Here is a 20,648-nt window from a genome sequence, read left to right on the forward strand (position 1 = left end):
AAGATCTGGTCCGTATGCCCACCGCTCCCCAGCAGAAACGGGGAAAGGACTCGGGATGATTGTACTGTAAACACAGACTGCCAGGATGAATGCCACAGCTAATCTGTAAAGGCATCTCAGTGGATTTCAACAATACCAGCACCGAGGGACAAACGATGAGCGAAGTAACACACGGCAGGATTCGATACTCTAAATTCACTCTAAATCTCCCCCCCCCTCCTTTTTATGACACTTGTTACATGTTGCCCCATCCCAGCACTTTTTGGTAATTTGTATTTGTCCTAATACTGTAGCTTATTCTTCTGCCTAGTTGGCTTTGCAGAGGTTAGGTCTAAATAGTGTTCACTGTGTGAACTAAACTGTGTTCTTGGCTAGAAATAGCTGTACAAAATAAGTATTGTACCTTACTGAACCTGTGTTTAGCAGTTATCTATGACCATGAAATGCACTTTTTGTACGTCGCTTTGGATAAAAGCGTCTGCCAAATAAATGTAATGTAATGATACGTTTGTTTAGAAAAGTAAAGAGGTCAAAACACCATCCCACAAAAGGCCGTGCTACTGTACGTTGTTGCTTTTCAAGAGGAAAATTCTCTTCTGAGTACTGCTGGAGGAGGAGAGATGCTGCTGTCGATTGCTGAAAAGTCCACTCATTAGAGGTGACATTTATGACGTAACTTTGCAAATGACTTGGCCCATGTCGTCTCCCTGTGGAAAATCTGATGAGTGTGCTAACTGCTTTATTTAATATCTAATTTGCCTAATGGCATGATGATAAGGAGAGTTTACTCGTGACAGAAGTGTCATTGGAATCTGCCTGAAAGGACGAACATCGGGAGAGAGAGAGAGAGAGAGAGAGAGAAATTGGCCAACTCAAGCATTTTTTTTTATTTTTATGATTCAAAATGCGTGAACTGAAAAAGTCATGCAAGTGCACCGCTCCCACTGTGACAGAACCCTCTGCCATGCAAACCACATGTCAGCATCCCTGCAATGATTATAATTAAAGTCATAAGCACTTCAGATCTTTAAATTAGGATTTTAAACTTATAATTACTATGTTGTCACATTTGGCTTCAGGTTGCGTGTCTCCAAAAGTTGCATGATAGGTTGACTTAAGTAAATTTTTGTGTTTTTTTGTGATGTCCACTGTAGTCCAATTAGATCTTAATTTCTTCAAACATCCCACGGAGCATTTTTTTTTAAAGATTTACATATTTTTTACTTCTAATATTCAGCTTTCATCAGGTTGTAACATAATTGGAGGTGATATAAAATAGGGCTCTAGCTTTCGACAGATTGCGTAAGTCTCAAAACTGTGGAATTTTCTTTAAACGCCCATCAGCTGTGAAGAAGCACCAGGTTTGATTCGCTGAAATGACAAATGTGCATGTTCACTGAAAATCTTCAAGGTTTTGCAAAGAATTCACCTGCAATGCTTTTGTCCTCACATCTACTATAATCACTGTGGGTCCCCAGACAAAGGGATCAACAACAATGGGCCTATTGTTGCCATCTGATGTGTAATAGAATGACACAAGGAGACTGGTGCTGTTCCCTACAGGCCTAAATAAGTCATAATTGCTCAGGGTTTCTATTACAATGGGTGAGATGCTCGGGGGACCAGTTTCCAATTTTAGCTGGTTTTTAATGCTGAAAGACTGCACCCTTCTCCAGTGAACATCCTTATGTGCAGGCTGTTTGAACTGCTTAAGTTTCATTCAGCTGTTAATGGAACAGCTGACCTGTAGCACCTCTTATGGACACACCTCGCTGTCTTCATCAATGCATTTGCCAAATGCGTGACACATCTCACAGGAGGAAATGGAGCAGGACATTAAAGAGTAGCTCAAAAACACCAGATCACCTAGTATTCTTACAAACAACACTGAGAGAAGTAATGATCCAAAATTAGAGATAGAACACAGAGGGATGTAGAGACGCAGCAGAGGATAGCACTGGATGAGAATTATAGTGTATGAGACCCATAATATGTCATTGTGTCATCTCAGATGGTGGACCCTCACGGTGAATTGTGAACGCCTTTTCAGCAAGTCTTACCATTTCATGACATGAACACAGCATGCATGTTCAGGACCTTTTCTCTTTCTGACACATGGGGAAAAAATCTGCCTTCTTTTAACATTAGGCTATAATTGTGAAGAGAGGTGGACAGGTAACTAAAACATGGTGTCTCGGAGTATAGTTTTATGGCTTATTCATGCTACCTGTCACCAGAAGACCATAGTGGTTGGATACTTTTTTTTAAACCCACCCTTAGGCTCTGTAGAACATATTCTCAAATGATTAAAAAAAACTGTACTGTAAGTAAATTTGTGAAAAAGAAAAATTAAAGGCAATTTTAATTTACCTACACAGCCATTTAATGTACCTTGCTAGCCGCCAAACCAATTTGAACCTTCTCATGAAAAAAACTCTGAGATTAAGCAGGTGAGGGTTTGGTTAGTACTTGGGTGGTAGGCTAACAACGTACCTCCTAAATTCCCTGCTATTCAATGTATTTATAAAAGGAAATGTGCTATACAAATGAAGGCACGTTGTTGTTGTTGTTGGTGTTGTTCGAAATGACCCAGTTGTATTCATCACTGCTCATTGCTCCAGCTTCTGCTACCAGTTGAGAGTGCAGACAAGCATGTGTTCTCCTCACAAGCATGTGAACAGTACCCAGAATATGGGGCCCATCCATGCATTAGAACAGTAGCTTAACCTTCCTAGTTGCACACACCTTTTGTGTTAGCAGGTCAAATTTGACCCATGTTTTAACTTTTTAACTGACTTATTATCTATTGATAACCATACAATCACTTTATTTTTATTTTATTTTATGGTCCCAAGACCATTTATCTTACAATATACCACTCGTTTTCAGTAAAACAATTGAGTTTAAATTTGCTCATTATATTTCCTATAGTGAAGACAAGGGGTAATTATCTGACTATCTGACTATAGTGGGCTAATATTAGAGCACACTTTTTTAGAATAAATTGCTTGTGGTCTTTTACAACTTTACATTATTAACCACAGTGACATCTGTGGTGTTATGGGTCAGAATTTACCCGTATAGATCTATGTCAGACATTTTTTTCCTATAACAAAACTTTATTTTGTTCAAAATAACAAATTCAAATTGAACATGAACAAGAGGGTTTCTCAAATCACATGTAGTCAAGGCAGTCCATCGTACCTAAACAAAGGTACCACCATGAGTTTCCATTTGTAAATACAGGATTATGTCTTTGAAGAATCTCTGCGTGTGTGTGTGTGAGTGTGTGTGTGTTCACATGCATGAATCACGGTATGTGAATGTCTGAGTGTGCTCCTTGCAAATCACATCTGCGGCAAGTGGTGCTGGTTTTTCCGTTCTTGTTGTCAGGGCAGCACTGGCACCTCTTTCTCTTGTTCCCCTTGGCATCCCCTGGCTGGTTCCTTGTGCGGGTTGCTGGTGTGGATGTACTTGAAGCCTGAGCCTGAAGCTCTGTCACCAAACTGGCAGAGGCAGGGGTTCGGGGAGAAGCCGTTGTCATTGTTCAATGTGGGGATTCACCAGAGCTCTCCCCAGCTCCTCCAGAAAGAGCCTCCTCTTGTTGGGTTTTCCAGCGTTCCATCCAGGATTAATTTCAGCCCACACTACAAATGCATTGTATGCTGAGACATCCAAGATATTATAAAAGATGATCAATGGCCATTGGGCTGTCATCCTTTTGCACGTGTATGTGCCAGTGACCTTGTCCAGATTGTCTCCAGACTCCTCCTTTGTTTTTGTTATAATCCAGGATAATATCTGGCATTTTGTCCTCCCTGCTGCTCACAGCAGCGTTCTTGTGGAGTGTGCTCATCGTGATGACATTTTTGGTTTTTTTGGGGCAGTCTGACACAGTTGTAGTGGTCTCAGTAAAAGCAAACTTTGAGGAGGGAGAGGCCCTGTCCTTTGTTCCGAGCAGTGCAGGAAGGAAGCTCAGGTTTGTCCTTTTTGACTGTTCCCACCATGGTCAGCTTATTCTGCAGCAGTTCTTGGCCGAGGGCACAAGATGCAAAAAAGTTTTCACGTGATGTTGTGCCCGCCAAAGACCCTTCATCATATCAAGCACTGCATGTATGCCCTGATTCTTTTCTGGCACCCCACTGGCAGGTTTCCCTGTGTATACTTGCATGTCCCATGCATGACTGCCATTTGCATCACATGTTGCCCAGAGTTTGATTCCATATTTTCCAGGTTTACTTGGGATATACTGCCTCAAGGGACGAGCCGTTCATCTACAGTGACCTCTGGCCCTAGATTGTAGATATATGGCGCTCCACCCATTTGTCCCAAACATCTTTAATGGGAGTAGGTTTGTCACTCACATGACTAGCAGCTCTTGTTTTACGTTTGTCGAAGCGGATGACTCTTGAGAAGCCATGAAAGGTCTGAAGTGTCATGCTAGCACAGAAAATAATCCGGCCTGACCCTGAATCCCATAAACTGGCAGTAGCTTGCACTGGCTAGCTGGCACTGCACATCTCGTGGGCTCTGGGGCCATTCTGATTGTATTCTCAGTTTGTGGTCTGCCTTGGGTTTCATAAGGGAATCGAGAACCATGCTATGTTGCCATTTTTTGACATGAAAACCTCCCGTTGCGCTTCTGTCTCATTGGGGCCCACCTCCTCATCAGATGTGTCTTCATCGTGACCAGGATCATACTCAACAACATACTCCTCATCCTCAGATACTTCCTCCTCAATTTCAGTTTCAGCCTGTGCTCTCTCCCCTATATCATTGTCATGATCAAAGGTATGATCAATAACCTCAGACTGTGAATCTTTTTCTCATGTTGGAATAGACAGACGCTGCTGCAGAATGAAATGGACAAGAAGTCAATAAAGCCTTATTTATAGGTATCAATGTTTCAAGAAATCTGTGTAATGTTTCTCATGCCACATCCCCACAAGGTGATACTGTGCTTGTCTGCGAGAAAAAAATTAGTTCCCATAATGCTGTATGTGGGCATAATATTATGAAGGGGATGACAGAGCAAGGGATATCCTTTTTGAGTGTGTGTGGGAGAGAAAGATAGAGAGAGAGAGATAGAGAAAGAAAGAGATAGGGTGTGTGTGTTCCTTTTTAGCGTGAGTGTGTGTGTGTGTGCCCATATTCTGCGAGAAAGGTCGAGTTCCCGTGGGGGGAGGGGTGCCGGTGGGGGAGGAGGGGTGCACAAGTCCATACTGCGAGAAAAATGTTGTTTCTAGGAAGGAAGACAGAAAGAAAGAGAGCGAGAGAGGGGATGTGTGTGGGTGGGTGTCAGTGTCCATATTCTGTAAAAAAAATTTAGTTCCCTTGGGGGGAGGGGTGCCAGAGTGATTGGGAGTACAAGTCCATACTTCTGCGAGAAAATAATTGCTCCTGGGGAGGAAGGGGAGGGGTGAGGTGTCTACACTGAAGGATGAATCTTGTTTGAGTCACATCTGATCCACAGAACTGCCCACAACTTTTCAATGCTGGTTGCCATACTATCAACAGCCAGTATTCTCTGCCGGGTCGTTTTTTACCCATAACACCACAGATGTAACATCACAGATGTTTTTTTTTGGAGACCTTCAGAATTGAATAAAATGGTACCATTGGTTTTGTTGTGTTTATATAGCTGTTCCAATAAAAAAATAAATTAAAAAAAAACTAGATGGCATTTATTACATATCTTTACTTGAAAAGGGGTCAAATTTGACCCTAACACAATAGAAGGGTTAACAGATACCAGAGTGAATTCCACTACAAAACAACTTAAATGTCATTTAACAGATCAAGGTGTAACTGATTAGGCCTCTCTTAGTGGCTGGCCAAAGCAACCTCTGCACAGAAATATCAGCAGCAAAAGGTGCAAACCTCTACCCTTTCTTATTTTTGAAAAACCACAATGCACAGGTAATTAGAATTTGGAGATACCGCCCACCGACTGCCCATCCTAGGCAAAGGAGGGTGTTGACCAGGCTAACAGTCGCTCGGTATATTCAGCTGTCTTGCCCAATTTGTTCTCCTCAAAATCATCTGAGGCAAAAGTGCCTGCTACACTGTACCTCAGTAGGAATTCAGTGTTCCTAATTGCAGGCAGCCATTGTTTTGGTCACCCCCTTCATGTGGTAGCCAATAAAAAGAAATTCCTTCCTTCCTAAAACCTTACAGTTTGCCACAATACAGCAAAGTAGCATTTTCTTACAACTTAAGTGCATGAGTAAACTGAACACCATAAGCCTAGATTTTTATTCCTTTGTGGCAAGCTTTCTAGACAGCAGAATGGTTTTCAGGCTAGGTACTAACACCCAGCCCCTCTGTTTGTATTCAGTAGAAGTGACCTGTGACTAGCACAGTCTGATGCCTGGCCACAGACCATAAGTGCCCACCCCATTGTGGTCTATAATAAAGCAGGTACTTGGAGCATGCACAATAGTTCCTACCTGCAGTGACAGCTATATCTCTGCACTAACTGCAGGTAGAGAGTTAGCTGAGAGCTCGTTTTAATCAGGAGGACAGCTACTCTTCTACAAATAAAAGAAAACCCCAGGGTGGAATTACCTTTTAACAGTCATTCCAACATTGGAGCCCATCCATTCACTTGAACAGTACCTTGACTGAAATCAGAGTGTGGGGCCCATCCAGACAGTGAAACAATACCTTACCAGGATGAGCTACCCAGCAGCCTGTGCCTCTTGGCATCCTCTTTCAGCTTTATTATTATTATTATTATAACCCTGAGCTCAACCAAACTTGTTGATCTCCTGCGAGCAACCCTTCCTGCTGTCATCAGGAGGAGATGGCAGACACGTGACGCCTGTTCTCGCTATTTTGCACACTGTGGACGCACCACCAATCACATACTGCCCATGTCGTTAGGGGATTTCAGGGTCAGCACATTCTGACACCCTCCCACTAGCACTGAAACCTCCCGCTAGCACTTTACTTGGCTTTGAAATGACCGATGCAATTATCTGTGAATATCACTAAAGGTCACGAGAAATAAAAAAATAAATACACAATAAATATCATGATGCAAAAGTGTGAATAGGTATTCAACATGTGCTTTCCAGTCTGAAATGCACTACTGCTAGACATGCAGACAGTGGTTGGCCGTTGACTATGCAGATGTGGGCAGGGCTATTCTTTTATTAATGTTATCACAGACACAGAGATAATGCAACCTTACTTCCACACTTTTGTTTAAATTTATATTTTTATTCATATGTACAATGTATTTTTCTTCAGTAAATATGCTTGATATGTGTACACTCTCAGAAAAAAAGGTACCATTCAGTACCTAGAAAGGTACAATTGCTTGTCACTTGTCACCTTTAGAGGTACAGTTTTGTACTTGTACAGAATTTGTACCCTTGTGTACTTTTATTTCTGAGAGTGTACAGGTTTCATGGGCTGTCTGTCTCCTCCATCTGCCCCTCCTCCCCTCTTTTTCTCTGGAAAAGCAATAAAAAAAAAAAGTTGATCACAATAAAAATGTGTAAACTGTGTTACAAGGCCATGGTCAGTGAATACTCAAACCTAGTGTTAACATTTTTATGGTGAGCCCTGCTTTTCTTGTCGATTTGTGCACATCTCACAATTGCGGATTCCCTACCATCTCACCTAGCCTTCAGACCGGGCACCGATACCCAACTGCGATTCGCTGTTCATCACTGACTGTCTCTAACCAGCTTGGTTGCAGTCAGGATGACATTTATTTGACTGACACCCCAATTTGAGCACACAGTGAAAGATGTGGATGGGATTGCAGAAAGGACTATGTGCAGAAATTGCTTTATCTCCACAGTACGTGACATCTGACGGCTTTTATAACTGACATTAATCAAAGCTAGGTAGCAGAGGCGCATGACCTGTTCATATCGTAACTATCTGTGAATTCAGGCAGATCAGATGAAAAATGAAAAAATGCATACAGTGAACTTAACACTACTTGTAACTACTACCACTACTACTACCATTGCTACTACTACTACTACTGCTACTACTGTACTACTATGTGATGAAATGCATGTTTTAAACCTGTTAATGATCAAAAATGGTTTGTGTGTAAATGACCAGTTCTTCCTGAATTGAACATATTATATGCGCTAAGAGTGACAGCCACAGCATCCTAAACTTTCCTGAACCTTTCTGATTTTGGAAAAAAGGAAAGACCCAAACATACTGGCCACTGAAAGGCATACAATATACCACACACCTTGAAAGGTGACATTTATGACCATTTGGTTCAAGTGTGGGCAACTGCAGCTAGTGGAGCTATTTAAGTCAGTTGACATAACATGCCACTGGTTTCTTTCCAAGAAGAACTCACTGTGTTGCCCCTAAGTTAATCGCAAAGAGCTGATTAACCTCACAATAAAACATGACATCCCACCACCTCACATCCCACTTTTTTTCCTTTTTTTTTTTTTAAACGAACGGCATATAATTGTCAGCCTTGCAAAACTAACTAGGTCGGTTGTCTTCGGTCGTAATGAACTATTTGTTTGGACCTGTGTTTTACGGGGGTCTGTGTACTGACGGCCAATGTTCTCTCCTCTTACAGGCAATGAGTGCTCTGTTTTGTTTCCTAAATGATTTTTCTCGCTAATTGCTTGTTGTTATTAATTTGATGACTTTGGCGAGATTGCTTTATTCACTAATTGGTAATTATTAACCAATGTACTAATCAATGTATTCATCAATGTACTTACTTGATATCAATCCCATTAGTATGAGTACATAGGATCTTAGATATTTGTTGAAGTAATGTCACTGATTAAAGCTTGTTGCTCAAATAAATGTTTAGAGTATTTGTCCAGCACAGTGGATTAGTATTCACTAATCCACTGCGCTGCAGTTGACTGAACTGGGTCTGTCGCTATTGGCCTTAATTAACTAATTGTTTGGATCTATGTTTTATGTAAAACAATTTTGTGTTTCATCTGCTGCAGTGCATGGACAGCTCTTTCACTGTGAAGACACAGGCAATGTGCGTCAATGGTCTGGGGTTCAAGGTGTGGAAAGGAAATCAAACAGATATGGAAATTATACCATGACACCAGGTTCATATCAGACCAGGAAGGCTCAATTAAGCCTGACAGCGAATTGAGTCCATTTCCTTTCTCAGTATCTGCCAAGCACAAGAATAGAGGTAGGTTAAACCAGGATACTCATCTGTTTTTTTGTTCGTATTCTCCTTTCCCCATTTTCTAGTGTGTCTAAAACATAAATTACCCATTCAGAAAAACAAACTTTTTCTAATCTCACTTCAGCAACTCTGAGAAAGGGAGGTTATACAGCTCACAGGGGAACGTGAGTCAGAAGATAAGCAGGGCAGTGACCACCGACGGTCTGTTTCTACTCTTTATGAATTATTTTATTTTTCTTTTCGCTTGATTTCTTTCATGTGGCACACCAATCCGACAATCTGTCTCCTAAACATCATCAAAAACAGATAATCTGGAGCGTCCCCACGGACAGTGCTCACCATGCTCTGAAACAAGTGAAAAAAGCGATGCAAATACTTGTATTCGTATATTAAAGGGATTTGAAAAAAAGGAAATCGCAGCAAACACAGGAATAATGGCCTCAAGCCAAGCATCCTGGGAAGATACAGTCAGGGGTGTGTTAGATGAGACGGTGTGCCAGTGCGGTTTAGTTTGGTTGACATGATACACCTGAACTTCAAAGACAAGCTCCCAGAGGATGAGAAACACATCACTTCAGATGTGTGAATGCAATATGCGAAAGTTGTCCCATTATTTCAGATTTTTCTCAGAAAAATAGTAAAATGGCCATTTCAAAGCAAGTGCTGTTTTTTTGTTTGTTGTTGTTTGTTTGTTTTTGCTTGCAATAGAAAAGTGCCTCAACTTGTCTATTTAAGGCGAGCCAAGCAATAAAGCAATTTTAGCTTTGATTATTTACTAAATATAATGTAGACTTAGATGATACCGTACAAAGTAAAAGCTTGTTATATTTAATACTTTAAAACTTAAAGACAAATGGATTTACATGTCAGTCACTCTACAAGTGTTTATCTGTATACCACTGAGACTTAATATGGACAGTCTAGTATAGGATTGTTTTTTTGTCATGTTTGCTATATATCAGAACAGATGAGGTGACAAATAAAGTTCCTGATTGCCTGCTGGTTACAAAGCCATAGCATTATCTGTCACATCTATCTGTACTGCCATGGTCTTAAATTATTTCCTACAAACTCCCTACTACTCTCCTCAGCGTTGATGGGATGTGAAGCCCTGATTTTATTCCATCGGATATTTGTCTCCCTCAGCTCTGAAAAAGCATCAGGTCCTGCTTTTTATCATTTTGGATCTGAAAATGAAATTCCGCACAGAGACTTTAAGAGAAGCAAGAACGTACCATCATCTTTCTGTGTCTGTGTCTGCACTGAGTCTTTGAATGCTGTTGGCAATCAAAAAAAAAAAAACTATGAAGTGCTCTTGTAATATTTCTCTGTGCTTGTGAGTGTCTGTGTGTGTGTGTGTGTGCACGCGTGTGGTGACATGCAATCTTACCACACACTTCTGTCCCTTCGCTATTTATGTGTGCTTGTACCTGGACATAAATAGCGGACCTGCATGGCAAAAGGTATTTGCCTCCACAGAACCTACATTTAAACACTAGGTGACAGTATACACGATGTTTATGAGTTATGTTAATCCCATTAATTATTGAGGATGATTTTGAATAAAAGGTGGGATTAAAAACAGCATATTACATGAGGCTACTTATATTTCTTAAATAAGTAATATGATTTATTGGATAGGATACCTTAAGAACTAGTTAGCTAGTCATTGCAACTTGGATTCAAGAACTACACTATATGACCAAAAGTATCTGGACACCCCTTAGCCTGGGGCTGTTTTTCATGGTTTGGGCTATGCTCTTTGGTTCCAGTGAAGGCAACCACATTCTAGATGATTCTGTGCTTCCCCAACAGTGTGGGGAAGGCTTTTCACTGTTTCAGCATGACAATGCCCACTGGCACACAGCAAGATCTATATAGAAATGGTTTTGTCGAGATTGGTGTGGAAGAATTTGCCTGGCCAGCACAGAGCCCTGACCTCAACCACATCCAACACTTTTGGGATCAATTGGAAAGCTAACTGCGAGCCAGGCCTAATGGCCCAACAGTGTCCTACCTCACTAATGCTCTTCTGGCTGAATGGAAGCCAAGCCAAACATGATTTAAACATGATTTGCTGTTATTACCTTTTTAAGTAAATACTCAATCACTTCTTCCGACAACCATGACATACTTATGTCATTTTTTAAAAAGTCAACTAGTCTTTTCCCATTTTAACATCCATCGGTGAGGAAACCAAAAATAATTGACTCTCCATCACCCCCTACATTCTAAAACTTGATTGCGCTCCCATGAGCTCCGTGTGTGAATGTGAAGGGGAAAGTACTGAAGTTTTAACCTTAGTGCCGCCATCTTCATCGCTGGTGAAGCAAGGGAAAGCTGAAATAAATAAGGGTACGCCTTTGAATGTGTAATATCAACCGAATGGCTTTTTTAAAAACGGTACTCGTGCATAACGTTAACGTAGAAACTGCAGCGCTGTCAAAAAAAACACTGTCATTCACAGAAAATAATCAGTTCCCTTTATTCACCAAAGAGAGCCGTTCAAAAAGAGCTATTCGTTCGCCAATGACCCATCACTAGTCCATAGAATGTTGACAGAATTCCAGGGCAGCTCATACTGAATGCATGTCATAATAACCCACTTTACTGTAAATCACTGGTGATAAGAGCTTCAGCTTAATGCTTAATTAAATTTTAATTAGCCCACAGTAGCCTAAAACCTCAGACATATCAGGAATGAGGGCTTTTCAGAGCTTCTTTTAAAATATCAAAACACCCGCAATTAAATTATGCTTTATCTATTGGAACGGATAGTTATTTAATTGCCATTTCTGGGTTACTCTGGTTTTGAAGCTAAAAACCTTGCATAGATTAGCCAAAAATCTAACCATGCAATAATTGACATCCCTATGACAGAATGTAGCCACACACCTCAATCTACCTGTAGCTACATATGTACATATAAATATAAATATATTCACCATATTCACCAAGAAACCTGACTGATAGAAGGCTGTAGCCTAAGTATATGCTAGGGAGAGGTGGATCTCTTTGTGTCATTGCATCAGCAAGGGAACCGTTAAAGGGGATCTGCAGTCAACTAGTGCGCAAGTGGCTTTTGACCATCCAGCTCAAACTAATCTGCATCTAACACTGTCAATGGATCAATGTATCCGTTAATATGTCAAACAACACACAGCACCCATGCAATGTAGGTACATAAACTCTGGTGCTAGTAGCCTCTGCCTCAATTTATGCTGTTTATTAAAAAGTAACCATGTGCACACAGGTGCAGATACTATAGTAATTTATACCCGGATGCAAATCACATGGATCACTGTGTACAGCCAGGTGAAAATAGCATACCTTCCTATTTGCACCTGGGTATAAACAACATACAATACTATGTACAGTGTACACATATATGCCAACAGTACACACTGTTATGTACTCCAAGCTGGAAATGCCATACATCATTACATACACCCAGGTGCAAATAGCATATATTGCTATTTACACATACTTTGCACACCCGTGTGCTATAGTGGCAATGCATAAACAACGTTTGAATGCCTCCCATTGTCTGCCTGTTTGTTACACAGGTTGTATTTTTCTCAAGGGCGTATGCCAGGACGTGGCACTGAGTGGCATCTGACTGTCCGCATCTGACAATGATCCAGGGCAGCTGTTTCCATTGCATCTTTATCTGCCAGCAGTAAACTTGTGGCTAGCATGGCAAAAAGGTTCATTAATTTAAAAATGATATAAAATAAAAAATATATATTTAAAAAAAGCATTCCAGTTGCATTCCAATCATTCCAACACTGCAGAGTTATTTCATCACATTCCAGGCTAGACATTTCTACCACCCTACAACCATGATGAAAGCTGCCAGCAGACTTTAGTATCCAGCTGTTATGTTTCTTTGGTGAAAGCAAAATGTATTAAAATACCCTTTAAGAAAAGCTGAGAAACTGCACTTTAAGCCCACATGAATTGTTTGATTAAAAACTACTTAAAATTATGGTGTACAGAGCCAAAAAAAAAAGTGTTTTCCCAAACATAATGGAGCTCACTGATATATATATATATATACATATATATATATATATATATATTACATTTCCAAAAGTATGTGCATACCTGAATATCACACCCATATGTACTTTTTAAACATCTAATTCCAAAACCATAGGCGTTAATATGGAGTTAGACCCCCATTTGCTGCTGTAACTGCCTCCACTCTTCTGGGAAGGCTTTCCAATAGATTGGCTGTGGTGACTCGCAGATGTGGAAACAAGTGATATTGTCAGATGAGTCATCCTTCACCACATTCTCAACAAGTGGGCGAGTGCATGTGTGGCGTATAGCAAGAAAACAGTACAAGCCTGAATGCTTGACCCCTACAGTGAGAGGGTTCGGTGTCTCTGTTATGCTGTCAGGGGAATTTTCCTGGCATGGTTGGGGTCCACTTGTCCCCTTAGAGGGAAGGGTCCCTGCAAGTTAATACAAAGTTATTCTGAGTGATCGCCTTTAACTTTTGATGAAACATTTTTATCCTGTTGGGAGTGGTCTCTTCCGGGATGACAGTGCCCCCATCCACAGGGCACGAGGGGTCACCGAACGGTTAAATGAGTACGAAAATTATGTGAATCATATGCTATGAGGCTTCACCAGGGTATATTCGCTGCTAGCTGAAAATTCTCTTTCGATTCAGTTTTCCATTGTTGCCGAAAACAGTGTAAGGGCCAACGTCAACAACGCTGAACAAAATGACCAGCGGTCAGGTGTATGGGGCAGAGATTTTTAATTTGCCTAGCCCACTTTTGATCTCGTAGTTCAAACCCATTTCAAGTTTTCTGTCCTCTCTGTTGCTCACAGTTGTGTTCCTTGCTCACGTTTTTGTCTTGTGTCTTTATGCATTGTGCTCATCAGGAGGGCAGTGTTGTTTCTCTCGGAGCAGTAGGTCACACGTGCATCGGTGTTAGTGAAAACACAGATGATGTCAACCTCCTGGTCTTTATTCAAGGAGCTCTTTGGGAAGCTCAAGCTTATTCTTGCTTATTGTTCATATCATTGTGAGCTTTCTTTTCAATAGTTCCTCCCATAACGTGTAGGATGTGAAAAAATTATCACAAGTCGTGTTATGACCACAAAGTCCCTCTGCCGCATCCAAGAGAACCCTCATACGCTGGTGTTTTCAGGCGCTCCTCCTGGATCTTTCCTCCTGGAATAAATTGTGATTTGCCAAGCATAGCTGGAGTTTGCATCATAGGCTGCCCATATTCTTATATCATATTTTTCAGGCTTTATAGCTGGGGTCTCTGGGGCCAGAACTTAAGTGTAACTTCCTCTAGAGGACTTCTGAATCATGTCATCAAGTCAAAATCATGTTTATAAGCAGTTTTTTTTTTTTTACAGCAGAAAATGTATGAAGCGTAAAGCCGATAAAACAATCTAAGTGTGTTTTTTGAGCTGATGAAGAGGGTACCAGGTCTCCCAGAACCAAAACAAAACATAAGGGTTAAGATAAAATTTTGAACATTCACAATTATGATTTGCTTGTTGAACCCGAGTCCTTGGTGTTTTGAAACAAAATTGTGTATGTACATTTCAATTATACCACTTCACAACCCCCATCTGTTGCTTGTGTCTGCAGAGGCATGCTTCAACGATAAACAGCACCTCAGACTTTACTTTAAGCCTAATTACATTCAGTTGATTCTGCATTTGAAGTAAAATGACGCATGTCTAAATTAGCATTGATTGCACTAAACAGCCAGTCAGCTAGTCATACATATTCTGAAAGTATGTCATTAAAGGAAACACGGGAACACAAATTAAACATAAAATGATCTGTGGGAACTGCCAAGCATGACTGGCTCGATTTTCTTGGAGCACAAGCAACATAACTATAGGCACCCTATTGTGTCTTATATGGCTATCTGGGAGCAATGCTCTGGAAGGCTAATTTTAGCCATTAGGGGACAAAGCTGAAGGTATTATAAACTGGGCAATCAAAAACACAATCATCATTATTTTAATAATGTTTGGGCAGGTTGCATGTTTTGGAGTTTACATTTTGCAAGGGCATACCATTACTATTACACAAGGGTTAATTAAGTTAAGTTAATATCAGAAAGGGCCATAATTTGGTGACAATGCAAGAAAAAATGCACCTAGGCACAAGTGGAATTGCTAGTTTTGTCATGAAATATATATATATATATATATATATATTGTTTTACCTGTGCCAGGTAGTTAAGCACATATGAATTGGTTGTTGTGCAGTTACTTCAGTCAGTATGATGACAGAAAAAATTATCACCATATTACCCCGGCAATTCAATCACCATCGCGTTTTGCATTTTTTTAATGCGGTAATAGGCTACTGAACACCAGTACAGCCCATTCAGCAATGTAATCAGCACAAACAAAATGAGCTAGCTCACTAGTACTGTTTATGTTTCAATTGCTGACTTTAGTCTACTAGTTAGCTAAAGTTTGCAAATCACAGACTAAACCTATATGAAGGAAACTTACATAAACTATTAAATGTTTATATAGCACAAATGTGTGGACAAGTGTGGACAAACACAGATGGGATGTTGCAGCAACCTACCTGTAGCAGTCGGTCCGCCAGAGAGGCGGATTGGTCCTGGCTGCGCCGGCTGGTGGAGAGAGCGCACGCACCTGGGTTGCGTTAGCTAATCAGCCCAGGTGCTTAAAGGTGTGCTGCTCTCCACAGGTCGGGGCTGAGACTGGGAGGTCAAACCGAGAGAGTGTTTCTTTATTTTAGTTTCGTTTAATTTTGGTTTTGTTTCTTTTAATAAGACGGAGTACAGTGAACCCCCACTGAAAAGTTGGAGGAGCTGGTCTGCTGGAAAGCAGTCCAGCTACAAATAGCTGTTGCTCTGTTTTACTTTCTTTTGTCTTTGTTATTTTAAGCTTGTTGTTTTAGTTTATTGTTTTCGCCCGAAACCGGTGAGGGAGAAGGGTGAAATGGCGTTTATTTTATTTCATGTTTGTGTGGGTGCTCTCTCTCTCTCTCCATGTGGCAGCCAACGATGTTCCCCGGCACTGCCGCATCTCCCTCCCATGGTTACCACTGTAACGTTCAGGCAACGTCATCTGTGCAACATTGCCTGGATGTTAAAAAACAACATAAATTTACTGGGATGTTGCAACAACCTACTGTTGTACTGTTCAGGCAAGATCAGTTGTAGAACATCGCCTGTATGCCCTGCCATTAACTATAACAAACATTCTTCTACAGTAATGTCTCAGTAATGTTTCTGCAACATTGTAGGTATTACTGCAACGTTAACATCGTAATGACATGTTGTTATACACAATGTCGCAGGGATTTATTGTCTTAACAGTGTCAGGTGTTTAGACGGGTTGAGTGGTACATTACAATGCAACTCTCAGAAAGTCAGGGCATCCTTTGTGGCCAAGTTTAAACGGTAGCGACAGCAGCATGAGGGAGAGTCCGACTGGAGGGTTTACTGCTCGTGGCCATTTTGGGAGTATTCAACCCGTGGAATCGTTCAGGGGAACCCATTAATTGTAGTTTTTAACCCAGGATTATAAATGGGAAATATATTTTGTTTGAGGGGGGGAAATAGATATTAAAATTAAACGATTGCAGCAGAGCCTCTCATAACATGTTTGCTCTTTGGCTATGACGAAATTATAATGGACTGTTTTTAAAGAGAAAGAAATGGGGCATTCTGATTGGCAATAATGAAACCAAAACCCACAGTTCATTTATTCATAATTATCAAGCCTCTTTTACAACTGTGCTGCAGTTGTGCTAATTCCTGGAGTCACTAAATTATCGTAATTCAGTTGGACACGTTTGACAATTGCACCTCAACTGTGAAAGCAAGGCCCAAGGAGTGGATCATGAGACAAAAATTGTATCCACTATGTGGCAATCCAAATCCAATAAAGATGAATCTCATTTAAATTCCACCTTACACAATGGCACAGGAAATGGAAGAAAATCGATTGAGTGTATATGGATTTTTAAAACTTTCAGACACACACACACTCTCTCTCTCTCTCTCTCTCACTCACACACACACACACCAAGAGTCTTTTGGTGGCATCACATTGCGGCGGGGGGTTTCAAGGTGAAATTTTATCTGGGATCAAGGACTCACGCGGCTATCTGTCAATGCGTTTTGATGTCAAGGCCGTTCGTTCGTTCGTTCGCTCGGCCAGTCGATGGGCGGGGATGCGTCGGCGAACGCCCCGGCCGACAGTGGCAGGCCTCCTCTCCAGCCCGCAGCCTCCCGCTGCGCTTTATTTAGAACCCATTCACCGCCGTCTCGCGTGACATTCAGACGGCCCGCAGGCGCGCACAAAGGGCTATTATCGGCCCAAAGACACATTCTGAAAAGCATTCCTTATTCCAATGCGATACCTCTCTTACGCCCACAGACAGACAGTTTTGACTAAAACCGGAGTAATGGATTCGCAGGATTTAAAAAAAAATGTCTCGGAAACGACGGGTTTAACTGAAGTTTTTCATTGTCGTGACAAAACCACAAGACCGGCCTGAAGGCGACAGACCGAAAGAAGCTTGCTTGTCGTTATTAAACCTGAAATCTGGAGTGTTATCCGAAACAAATCTAACGCTGTAGTTTCACTGATAACTATAAGAGAGACACAAAGCTGACGTGAGACATGTCCTTTGTACCTTTTACGTATAAATGTGTTCTTGTGGTGCACAGTCCTGCCTCACCATCATTTCCAATCTGATATGAATACAATAGGCTTGTGGGCTTTGAAAAATGAAAAATTTGATTCCCTTTCAGGAAGGAATAAACTTTCAGCTCCCCATTGTCTGGTTCACAATTCCGTTCCCTCAGTGAAAGAAAATTAATTCTTGAGGCAAACATTGGTGCAGGAGTGGAGTATTCATTGGGCATCTTCTTATGACATCATCTCAGCCCACACCAAGGCCAGTCTGAAGCTTAAGTCTATGCGTTACTATAAGAAACACTGGGCATGCTCAGATGGGGCCTATGCAGGCATGCTGGCTTTCATCAGCCATGAGCTTATTGATAACGTGCATCTGAGTGATTTGATGGTTTTGTCTTTAAAATGGATTTCCAAAGAAAGGTTTCAAATCTGATTATTTGATTTGATGTGCAGAGACAATGCTAACCTGAGAGGCAGGTGTTCAGAGTCAGGAGACATGTTGCCCACATTGTCACTGTTTAGACTTCCATTGTGATTCAACCTGCATTATCATCTATCAGTCAAACAAACTGAACCTTTTCTTTTTTCTAAAGGAACCATGTGCTACAGAGGACCTTGTAAGAAACTGTTCGTTACTTTGTTAGACATTGATCTTTTTAATTGAGAAATGTAATTGACTGATTAAGTACTTACATGCAAATGAGAATTAATCTCTCCGTAGCTCTCACATTCCGCTTTAATGTAGCCTGAAGGAGCACAATCACTGGGTGTAATTCTGAGGAATTCACAGCTCGTTATAAGTGTGAACAGCAGTTGTGGTTGGAATGATCCGGCAGCTAGAACGAAGCCTCCAGGAAGTGATAGCACAGGAAGTCGTTATCTTCTTGTGCGATTAACTCCTAAACAATGTCTTTTCTCAAATCCCTATCTTCTTATCTTAACTCTGACCATTTGTTCCCTTCTTCCTTCTTCCTCTCAGATTGCTTAATCTGAACAGCAGCTATGTACTTGTAGCCTGCTAACTGTCGTAATGATATTTTATGTTTGGGATTTATAAGATACCCCATCATTCACCAAGGGCGAAACCTGTTACCATCGTCCCATCTTTCCTGTCCATAAAAAAATCTGAAAGACAAACAAAGGGTGAAGACAAAGATACTGCTTCTCACCTGAGATAAGGGGGAAAGTGAAGTAAAACCATATTCTTTTTATTTTTTTTATTTTGAATTTGTCACCACACATTTTAAGATATGGAAGGGGAGGTCTTATATATGCAGGGCAGAAGATATTTTTGGCGTGGTGCGTCTGGTACCTGTAGGGATTGTAAATCAGCGCAGGATTTATATTTATACCCAAACGGCCCCTCGTCTTGTTTTATGCCTCTGCAGCTCAGTGCCCCGTTAATATGTATCAGGACACCTGCGCGATCGATCGCTGCCGCGGTGCTGCCGCCGCTCTGCCTGAAATGTGTGCTTAGTCGCCGAGCCCCCCGAGTTCGCCACGTTTCGCCCCCTTATCTCCATTCCCATCATGGCTGAGAGGAGCTCCCCTCTTCATCACCGCGCACTTTACACCTCCATTTGTCTGTCTGAGATTGGCTGTCTGCCGCGGTCCCCGGCTCGGGCCCGGTCTCCGAGACGAGGAGGAGTAAAACACGTCCCTGGGCCCGGCGACGGCGGCGGCGGCGGCGGCGGCGGCGGCTCGACGCGCGGCTCTCGAGAACCCAGCCACTTCTCGACGCCCTAATCTCGGGTCGCGCTCAAACTTTGCCTTTCGTTACTCTTCGTCGGCGTGATGCAGCGTCTGCCTGCCAAGAGGCGAGGAACCGCCTCGTTTTGGAAACAGAAGGAATAAAAGGCAACGACGTGTCTATAGTGGACGTTTTAATTGAATTCTCATATTTGAATTTGAACGAGCACTTACTTCCGCACAGATAAGTGGCAGGCAGCTATGGTGCTGGAGTGCCAGAGTTGTTCCTGGCTTTTGTTCCATCAAATTATTAAGCCTAATGGGTACTTTTAACAATGTGCTGGAGGTACTCAGAATTTCACCGTTCAGACCCTGAATATTCAGGCTCAGGGGTTAAAAGACAATTAAACTTTCAGATTAAACTCGCACAATCGGAGCCATCAATCACCAACCGGCACACAAAGAGCAGGGTCATCTACCACTGACTTCGTTCCTTCATGAAATCCAAGGAAATACATGTTTATTCGCATGAACATTTCAGTGAATTTCTATAGTCATATACTTCGACTTTCATATTTTCAGATTCTGATATTTTATCACAGGCTACTGTGAGAAGTCGGAAGGACCTTGGAGTAAGAAGTGCTCTGATAGTGTTCCACCTCTTCACATTCTGCTAATGGACATCGCATTACTGATAGAGAACAGAGAAGGGAAGGACTACACTTGTCACAGAGTGCATGTGTAAATATCAACCTTCTGCGCTGTGGGCATTAGCAGCTAATAGTGATCCACCAATCAACAGTGATGTTGTTCCATTAGTTGGCATCGGCCTTATTTGTGGAGCTCAACTCTCTTCCTACCAGTAAGGTGACAGTATAGCTCTGCCCTAGCCATGGGAAACTTGGTAAATTTCTTGCTGAAAGCCAAACAATGTAAATGTAAATAATGTAAATATGCAGTTACTCCAGATGTATTTCCGAGCCAAAATCCAATCAATCAGGAATTCAAAATGGTCAAACTCAACAGAATTGGCTGCCAACTGGCAGCGGTGTAATGTATTTAGCCTGCATTGCTTCAGTATATATCCACAGCTGTATAAATGGATGCAAATGTTATGTAAAAAGTT

Source organism: Anguilla anguilla, chromosome 12 (assembly GCF_013347855.1).
Source record: "Anguilla anguilla isolate fAngAng1 chromosome 12, fAngAng1.pri, whole genome shotgun sequence".
In the NCBI taxonomy this organism is placed as follows: Eukaryota; Metazoa; Chordata; class Actinopteri; order Anguilliformes; family Anguillidae; genus Anguilla; species Anguilla anguilla.